This window comes from Hemitrygon akajei, unplaced genomic scaffold (genome assembly GCF_048418815.1).
Source record: "Hemitrygon akajei unplaced genomic scaffold, sHemAka1.3 Scf000039, whole genome shotgun sequence".
NCBI lineage: Eukaryota > Metazoa > Chordata > Chondrichthyes > Myliobatiformes > Dasyatidae > Hemitrygon > Hemitrygon akajei.
The window spans coordinates 2,395,756-2,411,551 of record NW_027331925.1 but is presented as its reverse complement, the minus strand read 5'-3'; positions in this window follow the sequence as shown (position 1 = coordinate 2,411,551).

The window sequence follows — 15,796 nt, the reverse complement described above, 5'->3', positions numbered from 1 at the left end:
TCTGCATTAGTACGTTCCACTGAGACAGGGAGGTTATGCAGGTGTACATGTTCAGGGCATATTTGTGTGTTTTTCTGCATTGGTACGTTCCAGTGAGACACGGAGGATATGGAGGGATACAGGTTCATGACCTATTTGTATGGAGTTCTGCATTGGTTCATTCTACTGAGACACGGAGGATATGGAGGGATACAGGTTCATGGCATATTTGTGCGGAGTTCTTCATTGGTACGTTCCAGTGTGACAGGTAGGTTTTGGAGCGTACAGGTTCAGGGCATATTTGTATGGAGTTATGCATTGGTACATTCTACTGAGACAGGGAGGTTATGGAGGGTACATATTCAGGGCATATTTTTGTGGAGTTCTGTATTGGTACGTTCCATTGAGACAGGGAGTTTATGAAGGGGTACAGGTTCAGGGCATATTTGTGTGGAGTTCTGCATTGGTACGTTCCAGGGTGCATAGAGGTTATGGTGGGGTACAGGTTTAGGGCATATTTGTGTGGCGTTCTGCATTGGTACGTTCCAATGAGACAGGGAGGTTATGGAGGGTACATATTCAGGGGATATTTTTGTGGAGTTCTGCATTGGTACGTTCCAGTGAGACACTGAGGTTATGGAAGGGTACAGGTTCAGGGCATATTTATGTGGGGTTCCGAAGTGGAACATTCCAGTGAGACACGGAGGATATTGAGGGGTACAGTTTCAGGGCATATTTGCGTGGAGTTCTGCATTGGTACGTTCCAGTGAGACAGGGTGTTTATGGAGGCGTACAGGTTCAGGGCATATTTGTGTGGAGTTCTGCATTGGAACATTCCAGTGAGACACGGAGGATATGGAGGGGTGCAGGTTCAGGGCATATTTGTGTGGAGTTCTGCATTGGTACGTTCCAGTGAGACACTGAGGTTATGGAGGGGTACAGGTTCAGGGCATATTTATGTGGAGTTCCGCAGTGGAACATTCCAGTGAGACACGGAGGATATTGAGGGGTACAGTTTCAGGGCATATTTGTGTGGAGTTCTGCATTGGTACGTTCCAGTGAGACAGGGTGGTTATGGAGGCGTACAGGTTCAGGGCATATTTGTGTGGAGTTCTGCATTGGTACATTCCAGTGAGACACGGAGGATATGGAGGGATACAGTTTCATGACATATTTGTGCGGAGTTCTTCATTGGTACGTTCCAGTGTGACAGGAAGATTTTGGAGCGTACAGGTTCAGAGCATATTTGTATGGAGTTCTGCATTGGTACATTCTACTGAGACAGGGAGGTTATGGAGGGTACATATTCACGGCATATTTTTGTGGAGTTCTGTATTGGTACGTTCCAGTGAGACAGGGAGGTTATGAAGGGGTACAGTTTCAGGGCATATTTGTGTGGAGTTCTGCATTGGTACGTTCCAGTGAGACAGGGAGGTTATGGAGGGATACAGGTTCATGGCATATTTGTGTGTAGTACTTCATTGGTACGTTCCAGTGAGACAGGTCGGTTTTGGAGCGTACAGGTTCAGGGCATATTTTTGTGGAGTTCTGCATTGGTACGTTCCAGTGAGACAGGGAGGTTATGGAGGGGTACAGGTTCAGGGAATATTTGTATGGAGTTCTGCATTGGTACGTTGCAGTGAGACAGGGAGGTTATGTAGGTGTACATGTTCCGTGCATATTTGTGTGTTTTTCTGCATTGGTACGTTCCACTGAGAAAGGGAGGTTATGGATGGGTACAGTTTCAGGGCATATTTATGTGGATTTCTGCATTGGTACGTTCCCGTGAGACAGGGAGGTTATGGAGGGGTACAGGTTCAGGGGATATTTTTGTGGAGTCTTGCAATTGTACGTTCCAGTGAGACAGGGAGTTTATGGAGGGGTACAGTTTTAAGGGCACTTTTGTGTGGAGTTCTGCATTGGTACATTCCAGTGAGACAGGGAGGGTATGCAGGTGTACAGGTTCAGGGCATATTTATGTGGAGTTCTGCATTGGAAAATTCCAGTGAGACACGGAGGATATGGAGGGGTGCAGGTTCAGGGCATATTTCTGTGGAGTTCTGCATTGGTACGTTCCAGTGAGACAGGTAGGTTTTGGAGCGTACAGGTTCAGGGCTTATTTTTGTGGAGTTCTGCATTTGTACGTTCAAGTGAGACAGGGAGGTTATGGAGGGGTACAGGTTCAGGGCATATTTATGTGGAGTTCCGCAGTGGAACATTCCAGTGAGACACGGAGGATATTGTGGGGTACAGTTTCAGGGCATATTTGTGTGGAGTTCTGCATTGGTACGTTCCTCTGAGACAGGGAGGTTATGTAGGTGTACATGTTCAGGGCATATTTGTGTGTTTTTCTGCATTGGTACGTTCAAGTGAGAAAGGCAGGTTATGGAGGGGTACAGGTTCAGGGCATATTTTTGTGGAGTTCTGCATTGGTACGTTCCAGGGTGTCATAGAGGTTATGGTGGGGTACAGGTTTAGGGCATATTTGTGTGGCGTTCTGCATTGGTACGTTCCAATGAGACAGGGAGGTTATGGAGGGTACATATTCAGGGGATATTTTTGTGGAGTTCTGCATTGGTACGTTCCAGTGAGACACTGAGGTTATGGAAGGGTACAGGTTCAGGGCATATTTATGTAGGGTTCCGAAGTGGAACATTCCAGTGAGACACGGAGGATATTGAGGGGTACAGTTTCAGGGCATATTTGTGTGGAGTTCTGCATTGGTACGTTCCAGTGAGACAGGTAGGATTTGGAGCGTACAGGTTCAGGGCATATTTTTGTGGAGTTCTGCATTGGTACGTTCCAGTGAGACAGGGAGGTTATGGAGGGGTACAGGTTCAGGGCATATTAGTGTGGAGTTCTGCATTGGTACGTTCCAGTGAGACAGGGAGGTTATGTAGGTGTGCATGTTCCGTGCATATTTGTGTGATTTTTTGCATTGGTACGTTCCAGTGAGAAAGGGAGGTTATGGAGGGGTACAGTTTCAGGGCATATTTATGTGGATTTCTGCATTGGTACGTTCCCGTGAGACAGGGAGTTTATGGAGGGGTACAGTTTCAGGGCATTTTTGTGTGGAGTTCTGCATTGGTACATTCCATTGAGACAGGGAGGTTATGGAGGGGTACAGGTTCAGGGCATATTTATGTGGAGATCCGCAGTGGAACATTCCAGTGAGACACGGAGGATATTGAGGGGTACAGTTTCAGGGCATATTTGTGTGGAGTTCTGCATTGGTACGTTCCAGTGAGACAGGTTGGTTATGGAGGCGTACAGGTTCAGGGCATATTTGTGTGGAGTTCTGCATTGGTACGTTCCAGTGAGACAGTGAGGTTATGGAGGGTTTACAGGTGCAGGGCATATTTGTGTGGAGTTCTGCATTGGTACATTCCAGTGAGACACGGAGGATATGGAGGGATACAGGTTCAGGGCATATTTTTGTGGAGTTCTGCATTGGTACGTTCCAGTGAGACAGGGAGTTTATGTAGGTGTACATGTTCCGTGCATATTTGTGTGGAGTTCTGCGTTGGTACATTCCAGTGAGACATGGAGGTTATGCAGGGGTACAGGTTTAGGGCATATTTATGTGGAGTTCTGCATTGGAACATTCCAGTGAGACACGGAGGATATGGAATGGTACAGGTTCAGGGCATATTTGTGTGGAGTTCTGCATTGGTACGTTCCAGTGAGACAGGGTGTTTATGGAGGCGTACAGGTTCAGGGCATATTTGTGTGGAGTTCTGCATTGGAACATTCCAGTGAGACACGGAGGATATGGAGGGGTGCAGGTTCAGGGCATATTTGTGTGGAGTTCTGCATTGGTACGTTCCAGTGAGACAGGGAGGTTATGGAGGGGTACAGTTTCATGGCATATTTGTGTGGAGTTCTGCATTGTTACGTTCCAGTGAGACAGGGAGGTTATGGAGGGTTTACAGGTTCAGGGCATATTAGTGTGGAGTTCTGCATTGGTACATTCCAGTGAGACACGGAGGATATGGAGGGATACAGGTTCAGGGCATATTTTTGTGGAGTTCTGCATTGGTACGTTCCAGTGAGACAGGGAGGTTATGTAGGTGTACATGTTCCGTGCATATTTGTGTGGAGTTCTGCATTGGTACATTCCAGTGAGACATGGAGGTTATGCAGGGGTACAGGTTTAGGGCATATTTATGTGGAGTTCTGCATTGGAACATTCCAGTGAGACACGGAGGATATGGAATGGTACAGGTTCAGGGCATATTTGTGTGGAGTTCTGCATTGGTACGTTCCAGTGAGACAGGGTGTTTATGGAGGCGTACAGGTTCAGGGCATATTTGTGTGGAGTTCTGCATTGGAACATTCCAGTGAGACACGGAGGATATGGAGGGGTGCAGGTTCAGGGCATATTTGTGTGGAGTTCTGCATTGGTACGTTCCAGTGAGACACTGAGGTTATGGAGGGGTACAGGTTCAGGGCATATTTATGTGGAGTTCCGCAGTGGAACATTCCAGTGAGACACGGAGGATATTGAGGGGTACAGTTTCAGGGCATATTTGTGTGGAGTTCTGCATTGGTACGTTCCAGTGAGACAGGGTGGTTATGGAGGCGTACAGGTTCAGGGCATATTTGTGTGGAGTTCTGCATTGGTACATTCCAGTGAGACACGGAGGATATGGAGGGATACAGGTTCATGGCATATTTGTGTGTAGTACTTCATTGGTACGTTCCAGTGAGACAGGTCGGTTTTGGAGCGTACAGGTTCAGGGCATATTTTTGTGGAGTTCTGCATTGGTACGTTCCAGTGAGACAGGGAGGTTATGGAGGGGTACAGGTTCAGGGAATATTTGTATGGAGTTCTGCATTGGTACGTTGCAGTGAGACAGGGAGGTTATGTAGGTGTACATGTTCCGTGCATATTTGTGTGTTTTTCTGCATTGGTACGTTCCACTGAGAAAGGGAGGTTATGGATGGGTACAGTTTCAGGGCATATTTATGTGGATTTCTGCATTGGTACGTTCCCGTGAGACAGGGAGGTTATGGAGGGGTACAGGTTCAGGGGATATTTTTGTGGAGTCTTGCAATTGTACGTTCCAGTGAGACAGGGAGTTTATGGAGGGGTACAGTTTTAAGGGCACTTTTGTGTGGAGTTCTGCATTGGTACATTCCAGTGAGACAGGGAGGGTATGCAGGTGTACAGGTTCAGGGCATATTTATGTGGAGTTCTGCATTGGAAAATTCCAGTGAGACACGGAGGATATGGAGGGGTGCAGGTTCAGGGCATATTTCTGTGGAGTTCTGCATTGGTACGTTCCAGTGAGACACTGAGGTTATGGAGGACTACAAGTTCAGGGCATATTTATGTGGAGTTCCGCAGTGGAACATTCCAGTGAGACACGGAGGATATTGAGGGGTACAGTTTCAGGGCATATTTGTGTGGAGTTCTGCATTGGTACGTTCCAGTGAGACAGGTAGGTTTTGGAGCGTACAGGTTCAGGGCTTATTTTTGTGGAGTTCTGCATTTGTACGTTCAAGTGAGACAGGGAGGCTATGGAGGGGTACAGTTTCAGGGCATTTTTGTGTGGAGTTCTGCATTGGTACATTCCAGTGAGACAGGGAGGTTATGGAGGGGTACAGGTTCAGGGCATATTTATGTGGAGTTCTGCATTGGAACATTCCAGTGAGACACGGAGGATATGGAGGTGTGCAGGTTCAGGGCATATTTGTGTGGAGTTCTGCATTGGGACGTTCCAGTGAGACACTGAGGTTATGGAGGGGTACAGGTTCAGGGCATATTTATGTGGAGTTCCGCAGTGGAACATTCCAGTGAGACACGGAGGATATTGTGGGGTACAGTTTCAGGGCATATTTGTGTGGAGTTCTGCATTGGTACGTTCCTCTGAGACAGGGAGGTTATGTAGGTGTACATGTTCAGGGCATATTTGTGTGTTTTTCTGCATTGGTACGTTCAAGTGAGAAAGGGAGGTTATGGAGGGGTACAGTTTCAGGGCATATTTTTGTGGAGTTCTGCATTGGTACGTTCCAGGGTGTCATAGAGGTTATAGTGGGGTACAGGTTTAGGGCATATTTGTGTGGCGTTCTGCATTGGTACGTTCCAATGAGACAGGGAGGTTATGGAGGGTACATATTCAGGGGATATTTTTGTGGAGTTCTGCATTGGTACGTTCCAGTGAGACACTGAGGTTATGGAAGGGTACAGGTTCAGGGCATATTTATGTAGGGTTCCGAAGTGGAACATTCCAGTGAGACACGGAGGATATTGAGGGGTACAGTTTCAGGGCATATTTGTGTGGAGTTCTGCATTGGTACGTTCCAGTGAGACAGGTAGGATTTGGAGCGTACAGGTTCAGGGCATATTTTTGTGGAGTTCTGCATTGGTACGTTCCAGTGAGACAGGGAGGTTATGGAGGGGTACAGGTTCAGGGCATATTAGTGTGGAGTTCTGCATTGGTACGTTCCAGTGAGACAGGGAGGTTATGTAGGTGTACATGTTCCGTGCATATTTGTGTGATTTTTTGCATTGGTACGTTCCAGTGAGAAAGGGAGGTTATGGAGGGGTACAGTTTCAGGGCATATTTATGTGGATTTCTGCATTGGTACGTTCCCGTGAGACAGGGAGTTTATGGAGGGGTACAGTTTCAGGGCATTTTTGTGTGGAGTTCTGCATTGGTACATTCCATTGAGACAGGGAGGTTATGGAGGGGTACAGGTTCAGGGCATATTTATGTGGAGATCCGCAGTGGAACATTCCAGTGAGACACGGAGGATATTGAGGGGTACAGTTTCAGGGCATATTTGTGTGGAGTTCTGCATTGGTACGTTCCAGTGAGACAGGGTGGTTATGGAGGCGTACAGGTTCAGGGCATATTTGTGTGGAGTTCTGCATTGGTACATTCCAGTGAGACACGGAGGATATGGAGGGATACAGGTTCATGGCATATTTGTGTGGAGTTCTTCATTGGTACGTTCCAGTGTGACAGGTAGGTTTTGGAGCGTACAGGTTCAGGGCATATTTGTATGGAGTTATGCATTGGTACATTCTACTGAGACAGGGAGGTTATGGAGGGTACATATTCAGGGCATATTTTTGTGGAGTTCTGTATTGTTACGTTCCAGTGAGACAGGGAGGTTATGGAGGGGTACAGTTTCAGGGCATATTTGTGTGGAGTTCTGCATTGGTACGTTCCAGTGAGACAGGGAGGTTATGGAGGGTTTACAGGTTCAGGGCATATTTGTGTGGAGTTCTGCATTGGTACATTCCAGTGAGACACGGAGGATATGGAGGGATACAGGTTCATGACATATTTGTGTGTAATACTTCATTGGTACGTTCCAGTGAGACAGGGAGGTTTTGGAGCGTACAGGTTCAGGGCATATTTTTGTGGAGTTCTGCATTGGTACGTTCCAGTGAGACAGGGAGGTTATGTAGGGGTACAGGTTCAGGGCATATTTGTGTGGAGTTCTGCATTGGTACATTCCAGTGAGACACGGAGGATATGGAGGGATTCAGGTTCATGGCATATTTGTGTGTAGTACTTCATTGATACTTTCCAGTGAGACAGGTAGGTTTTGGAGCGTACATGTTCAGGGCATATTTTTGTGGAGTTCTGCATTGGTACGTTCCAGTGAGACAGGGAGGTTCTGGAGGGGTACTGGTTCAGGGTATATTTGTGTGGAGTTCTGGATTGGTACGTTCCAGTGAGACAGGGAGGTTATGTAGGTGTACATGTTCCGTGCATATTTGTGTGTTTTTCTGCATTGGTACGTTCCAGTGAGACAGGTAGGTTTTGGAGCGTACAGGTTCAGGGCATATTTGTGTGGAGTTCTGCATTAGTACGTTCCACTGAGACAGGGAGGTTATGTAGGTGTACATGTTCAGGGCATATTTGTGTGTTTTTCTGCATTGGTACGTTCCAGTGAGACACTGAGGTTATGGAGGGGTACAGGTTCAGGGCATATTTATGTGGAGTTCCGCAGTGGAACATTCCAGTGAGACACGGAGGATATTGAGGGGTACAGTTTCAGGGCATATTTGTGTGGAGTTCTGCATTAGTACGTTCCACTGAGACAGGGAGGTTATGCAGGTGTACATGTTCAGGGCATATTTGTGTGTTTTTCTGCATTGGTACGTTCCAGTGAGACACGGAGGATATGGAGGGATACAGGTTCATGACCTATTTGTATGGAGTTCTGCATTGGTTCATTCTACTGAGACACGGAGGATATGGAGGGATACAGGTTCATGGCATATTTGTGCGGAGTTCTTCATTGGTACGTTCCAGTGTGACAGGTAGGTTTTGGAGCGTACAGGTTCAGGGCATATTTGTATGGAGTTATGCATTGGTACATTCTACTGAGACAGGGAGGTTATGGAGGGTACATATTCAGGGCATATTTTTGTGGAGTTCTGTATTGGTACGTTCCATTGAGACAGGGAGTTTATGAAGGGGTACAGGTTCAGGGCATATTTGTGTGGAGTTCTGCATTGGTACGTTCCAGGGTGCATAGAGGTTATGGTGGGGTACAGGTTTAGGGCATATTTGTGTGGCGTTCTGCATTGGTACGTTCCAATGAGACAGGGAGGTTATGGAGGGTACATATTCAGGGGATATTTTTGTGGAGTTCTGCATTGGTACGTTCCAGTGAGACACTGAGGTTATGGAAGGGTACAGGTTCAGGGCATATTTATGTGGGGTTCCGAAGTGGAACATTCCAGTGAGACACGGAGGATATTGAGGGGTACAGTTTCAGGGCATATTTGCGTGGAGTTCTGCATTGGTACGTTCCAGTGAGACAGGGTGTTTATGGAGGCGTACAGGTTCAGGGCATATTTGTGTGGAGTTCTGCATTGGAACATTCCAGTGAGACACGGAGGATATGGAGGGGTGCAGGTTCAGGGCATATTTGTGTGGAGTTCTGCATTGGTACGTTCCAGTGAGACACTGAGGTTATGGAGGGGTACAGGTTCAGGGCATATTTATGTGGAGTTCCGCAGTGGAACATTCCAGTGAGACACGGAGGATATTGAGGGGTACAGTTTCAGGGCATATTTGTGTGGAGTTCTGCATTGGTACGTTCCAGTGAGACAGGGTGGTTATGGAGGCGTACAGGTTCAGGGCATATTTGTGTGGAGTTCTGCATTGGTACATTCCAGTGAGACACGGAGGATATGGAGGGATACAGTTTCATGACATATTTGTGCGGAGTTCTTCATTGGTACGTTCCAGTGTGACAGGAAGATTTTGGAGCGTACAGGTTCAGAGCATATTTGTATGGAGTTCTGCATTGGTACATTCTACTGAGACAGGGAGGTTATGGAGGGTACATATTCACGGCATATTTTTGTGGAGTTCTGTATTGGTACGTTCCAGTGAGACAGGGAGGTTATGAAGGGGTACAGTTTCAGGGCATATTTGTGTGGAGTTCTGCATTGGTACGTTCCAGTGAGACAGGGAGGTTATGGAGGGATACAGGTTCATGGCATATTTGTGTGTAGTACTTCATTGGTACGTTCCAGTGAGACAGGTCGGTTTTGGAGCGTACAGGTTCAGGGCATATTTTTGTGGAGTTCTGCATTGGTACGTTCCAGTGAGACAGGGAGGTTATGGAGGGGTACAGGTTCAGGGAATATTTGTATGGAGTTCTGCATTGGTACGTTGCAGTGAGACAGGGAGGTTATGTAGGTGTACATGTTCCGTGCATATTTGTGTGTTTTTCTGCATTGGTACGTTCCACTGAGAAAGGGAGGTTATGGATGGGTACAGTTTCAGGGCATATTTATGTGGATTTCTGCATTGGTACGTTCCCGTGAGACAGGGAGGTTATGGAGGGGTACAGGTTCAGGGGATATTTTTGTGGAGTCTTGCAATTGTACGTTCCAGTGAGACAGGGAGTTTATGGAGGGGTACAGTTTTAAGGGCACTTTTGTGTGGAGTTCTGCATTGGTACATTCCAGTGAGACAGGGAGGGTATGCAGGTGTACAGGTTCAGGGCATATTTATGTGGAGTTCTGCATTGGAAAATTCCAGTGAGACACGGAGGATATGGAGGGGTGCAGGTTCAGGGCATATTTCTGTGGAGTTCTGCATTGGTACGTTCCAGTGAGACAGGTAGGTTTTGGAGCGTACAGGTTCAGGGCTTATTTTTGTGGAGTTCTGCATTTGTACGTTCAAGTGAGACAGGGAGGTTATGGAGGGGTACAGGTTCAGGGCATATTTATGTGGAGTTCTGCATTGGAACATTCCAGTGAGACACGGAGGATATGGAGGTGTGCAGGTTCAGGGCATATTTGTGTGGAGTTCTGCATTGGGACGTTCCAGTGAGACACTGAGGTTATGGAGGGGTACAGGTTCAGGGCATATTTATGTGGAGTTCCGCAGTGGAACATTCCAGTGAGACACGGAGGATATTGTGGGGTACAGTTTCAGGGCATATTTGTGTGGAGTTCTGCATTGGTACGTTCCTCTGAGACAGGGAGGTTATGTAGGTGTACATGTTCAGGGCATATTTGTGTGTTTTTCTGCATTGGTACGTTTAAGTGAGAAAGGGAGGTTATGGAGGGGTACAGGTTCAGGGCATATTTTTGTGGAGTTCTGCATTGGTACGTTCCAGGGTGTCATAGAGGTTATGGTGGGGTACAGGTTTAGAGCATATTTGTGTGGCGTTCTGCATTGGTACGTTCCAATGAGACAGGGAGGTTATGGAGGGTACATATTCAGGGGATATTTTTGTGGAGTTCTGCATTGGTACGTTCCAGTGAGACACTGAGGTTATGGAAGGGTACAGGTTCAGGGCATATTTATGTGGGGTTCCGAAGTGGAACATTCCAGTGAGACACGGAGGATATTGAGGGGTACAGTTTCAGGGCATATTTGTGTGGAGTTCTGCATTGGTACGTTCCAGTGAGACAGGTAGGATTTGGAGCGTACAGGTTCAGGGCATATTTTTGTGGAGTTCTGCATTGGTACGTTCCAGTGAGACAGGGAGGTTATGGAGGGGTACAGGTTCAGGGCATATTAGTGTGGAGTTCTGCATTGGTACGTTCCAGTGAGACAGGGAGGTTATGTAGGTGTACATGTTCCGTGCATATTTGTGTGATTTTTTGCATTGGTACGTTCCAGTGAGAAAGGGAGGTTATGGAGGGGTACAGTTTCAGGGCATATTTATGTGGATTTCTGCATTGGTACGTTCCCGTGAGACAGGGAGTTTATGGAGGGGTACAGTTTCAGGGCATTTTTGTGTGGAGTTCTGCATTGGTACATTCCATTGAGACAGGGAGGTTATGGAGGGGTACAGGTTCAGGGCATATTTATGTGGAGATCCGCAGTGGAACATTCCAGTGAGACACGGAGGATATTGAGGGGTACAGTTTCAGGGCATATTTGTGTGGAGTTCTGCATTGGTACGTTCCAGTGAGACAGGGTGGTTATGGAGGCGTACAGGTTCAGGGCATATTTGTGTGGAGTTCTGCATTGGTACATTCCAGTGAGACACGGAGGATATGGAGGGATACAGGTTCATGGCATATTTGTGTGGAGTTCTTCATTGGTACGTTCCTGTGTGACAGGTAGGTTTTGGAGCGTACAGGTTCAGGGCATATTTGTATGGAGTTATGCATTGGTACATTCTACTGAGACAGGGAGGTTATGGAGGGAACATATTCAGGGCATATTTTTGTGGAGTTCTGTATTGTTACGTTCCAGTGAGACAGGGAGGTTATGGAGGGGTACAGTTTCAGGGCATATTTGTGTGGAGTTCTGCATTGGTACGTTCCAGTGAGACAGGGAGGTTATGGAGGGTTTACAGGTTCAGGGCATATTTGTGTGGAGTTCTGCATTGGTACATTCCAGTGAGACACGGAGGATATGGAGGGATACAGGTTCATGACATATTTGTGTGTAGTACTTCATTGGTACGTTCCAGTGAGACAGGGAGGTTTTGGAGCGTACAGGTTCAGGGCATATTTTTGTGGAGTTCTGCATTGGTACGTTCCAGTGAGACAGGGAGGTTATGTAGGGGTACAGGTTCAGGGCATATTTGTGTGGAGTTCTGCATTGGTACATTCCAGTGAGACACGGAGGATATGGAGGGATTCAGGTTCATGGCATATTTGTGTGTAGTACTTCATTGATACGTTCCAGTGAGACAGGTAGGTTTTGGAGCGTACATGTTCAGGGCATATTTTTGTGGAGTTCTGCATTGGTACGTTCCAGTGAGACAGGGAGGTTCTGGAGGGGTACTGGTTCAGGGTATATTTGTGTGGAGTTCTGCATTGGTACGTTCCAGTGAGACAGGGAGGTTATGTAGGTGTACATGTTCCGTGCATATTTGTGTGTTTTTCTGCATTGGTACGTTCCAGTGAGACAGGTAGGTTTTGGAGCGTACAGGTTCAGGGCATATTTTTGTGGAGTTCTGCATTGGTACGTTTCAGTGAGACAGGGAGGTTATGGAGGGGTACAGGTTCAGGGCATATTTTTGTGGAGTTCTGCATTGGTACGTTCCCGTGAGACAGGGAGTTTATGGATGGGTACAGGTTCAGGGCATATTTTTGTGGAGTTTTGCAATGGTACGTTCCAGTGAGAGAGGGAGTTTATGGAGGGGTACAGTTTCAGGGCATATTTGTGTGGAGTTCTGCATTAGTACGTTCCACTGAGACAGGGAGGTTATGTAGGTGTACATGTTCAGGGCATATTTGTGTGTTTTTCTGCATTGGTACGTTCCAGTGAGAAAGGGAGGTTATGGCGGGGTACAGTTTCAGGGCATATTTATGTGGACTTCTGCATTGGTACGTTCCAGTGAGACACTGAGGTTATGGAGGAATACAGGTTCAGGGCATATTTATGTGGAGTTCCGCAGTGGAACATTCCAGTGAGACACGGAGGATATTGAGGGGTACAGTTTCAGGGCATATTTGTGTGGAGTTCTGCATTGGTACGTTCCAGTGAGACAGGTAGGTTTTGGAGCGTGCAGGTTCAGGGCATATATTTGTGGAGTTCTGCATTGGTACGTTCCAGTGAGACAGGGAGGTTATGGAGGGGTACAGGTTCAGGGCATATTTGTGTGGAGTTCTGCATTGGTACGTTCCAGTGAGACAGGGAGGTTATGTAGGTGTACATGTTCCGTGCATATTTGTGTGTTTTTCTGCATTGGTACGTCCCAGTGAGAAAGGGAGGTTATGGAGGGGTACAGTTTCAGGGCATATTTATGTGGATTTCTGCATTGGTACGTTCCCGTGAGACAGGGAGTTTATGGAGGGGTACAGTTTCAGGGCATTTTTGTGTGCAGTTCTGCATTGGTACATTCCAGTGAGACAGGGAGGTTATGGAGCGGTACAGGTTCATTGCATATTTATGTGTAGTTCTGCATTGGAACATTCCAGTGAGACACGGAGGATATGGATGTGTGCAGGTTCAGGGCATATTTGTGTGGAGTTCTGCATTGGTACGTTCCAGTGAGACACTGAGGTTATGGAGGGGTACAGGTTCAGGGCATATTTGTGTGGAGTTCTGCATTGGTACGTTCCAGTGAGACAGGGAGGTTATGGAGGGTTTACAGGTTCAGGGCATATTTGTGTGGAGTTCTGCATTGGTACATTCCAGTGAGACACGGAGGATATGGAAGGATACAGGTTCAGGGCATATTTTTGTGGAGTTCTGCATTGGTACGTTCCAGTGAGACAGGGAGGATATGGAGGGATACAGGTTCATGACATATTTGTGTGTAGTACTTCATTGGTACGTTCCAGTGAGACAGGGAGGTTTTGGAGCGTACAGGTTCAGGGCATATTTTTGTGGAGTTCTGCATTGGTACGTTCCAGTGAGACAGGGAGGTTATGTAGGGGTACAGGTTCAGGGCATATTTGTGTGGAGTTCTGCATTGGTACATTCCAGTGAGACACGGAGGATATGGAGGGATTCAGGTTCATGGCATATTTGTGTGTAGTACTTCATTGATACGTTCCAGTGAGACAGGTAGGTTTTGGAGCGTACATGTTCAGGGCATATTTTTGTGGAGTTCTGCATTGGTACGTTCCAGTGAGACAGGGAGGTTCTGGAGGGGTACTGGTTCAGGGTATATTTGTGTGGAGTTCTGCATTGGTACGTTCCAGTGAGACAGGGAGGTTATGTAGGTGTACATGTTCCGTGCATATTTGTGTGTTTTTCTGCATTGGTACGTTCCAGTGAGACAGGTAGGTTTTGGAGCGTACAGGTTCAGGGCATATTTTTGTGGAGTTCTGCATTGGTACGTTTCAGTGAGACAGGGAGGTTATGGAGGGGTACAGGTTCAGGGCATATTTTTGTGGAGTTCTGCATTGGTACGTTCCCGTGAGACAGGGAGTTTATGGATGGGTACAGGTTCAGGGCATATTTTTGTGGAGTTTTGCAATGGTACGTTCCAGTGAGAGAGGGAGTTTATGGAGGGGTACAGTTTCAGGGCATATTTGTGTGGAGTTCTGCATTAGTACGTTCCACTGAGACAGGGAGGTTATGTAGGTGTACATGTTCAGGGCATATTTGTGTGTTTTTCTGCATTGGTACGTTCCAGTGAGAAAGGGAGGTTATGGCGGGGTACAGTTTCAGGGCATATTTATGTGGACTTCTGCATTGGTACGTTCCAGTGAGACACTGAGGTTATGGAGGAATACAGGTTCAGGGCATATTTATGTGGAGTTCCGCAGTGGAACATTCCAGTGAGACACGGAGGATATTGAGGGGTACAGTTTCAGGGCATATTTGTGTGGAGTTCTGCATTGGTACGTTCCAGTGAGACAGGTAGGTTTTGGAGCGTGCAGGTTCAGGGCATATATTTGTGGAGTTCTGCATTGGTACGTTCCAGTGAGACAGGGAGGTTATGGAGGGGTACAGGTTCAGGGCATATTTGTGTGGAGTTCTGCATTGGTACGTTCCAGTGAGACAGGGAGGTTATGTAGGTGTACATGTTCCGTGCATATTTGTGTGTTTTTCTGCATTGGTACGTCCCAGTGAGAAAGGGAGGTTATGGAGGGGTACAGTTTCAGGGCATATTTATGTGGATTTCTGCATTGGTACGTTCCCGTGAGACAGGGAGTTTATGGAGGGGTACAGTTTCAGGGCATTTTTGTGTGCAGTTCTGCATTGGTACATTCCAGTGAGACAGGGAGGTTATGGAGCGGTACAGGTTCATTGCATATTTATGTGTAGTTCTGCATTGGAACATTCCAGTGAGACACGGAGGATATGGATGTGTGCAGGTTCAGGGCATATTTGTGTGGAGTTCTGCATTGGTACGTTCCAGTGAGACACTGAGGTTATGGAGGGGTACAGGTTCAGGGCATATTTGTGTGGAGTTCTGCATTGGTACGTTCCAGTGAGACAGGGAGGTTATGGAGGGTTTACAGGTTCAGGGCATATTTGTGTGGAGTTCTGCATTGGTACATTCCAGTGAGACACGGAGGATATGGAAGGATACAGGTTCAGGGCATATTTTTGTGGAGTTCTGCATTGGTACGTTCCAGTGAGACAGGGAGGTTATGTAGGTGTACATGTTCCGTGCATATTTGTGTGGAGTTCTGCATTGGTACATTCCAGTGAGACATGGAGGTTATGCAGGGGTACAGGTTTAGGGCATATTTATGTGGAGTTCTGCATTGGAACATTCCAGTGAGACACGGAGGATATGGAATGGTACAGGTTCAGGGCATATTTGTGTGGAGTTCAGCATTGGTACGTTCCAGTGGGACAGGGTGTTTATGGAGGCGTACAGGTTCAGGGCATATTTGTGTGTAGTTCTGCATTGGAACATTCCAGTGAGACACGGAGGATATGGAGGGGTGCAGGTTCAGGGC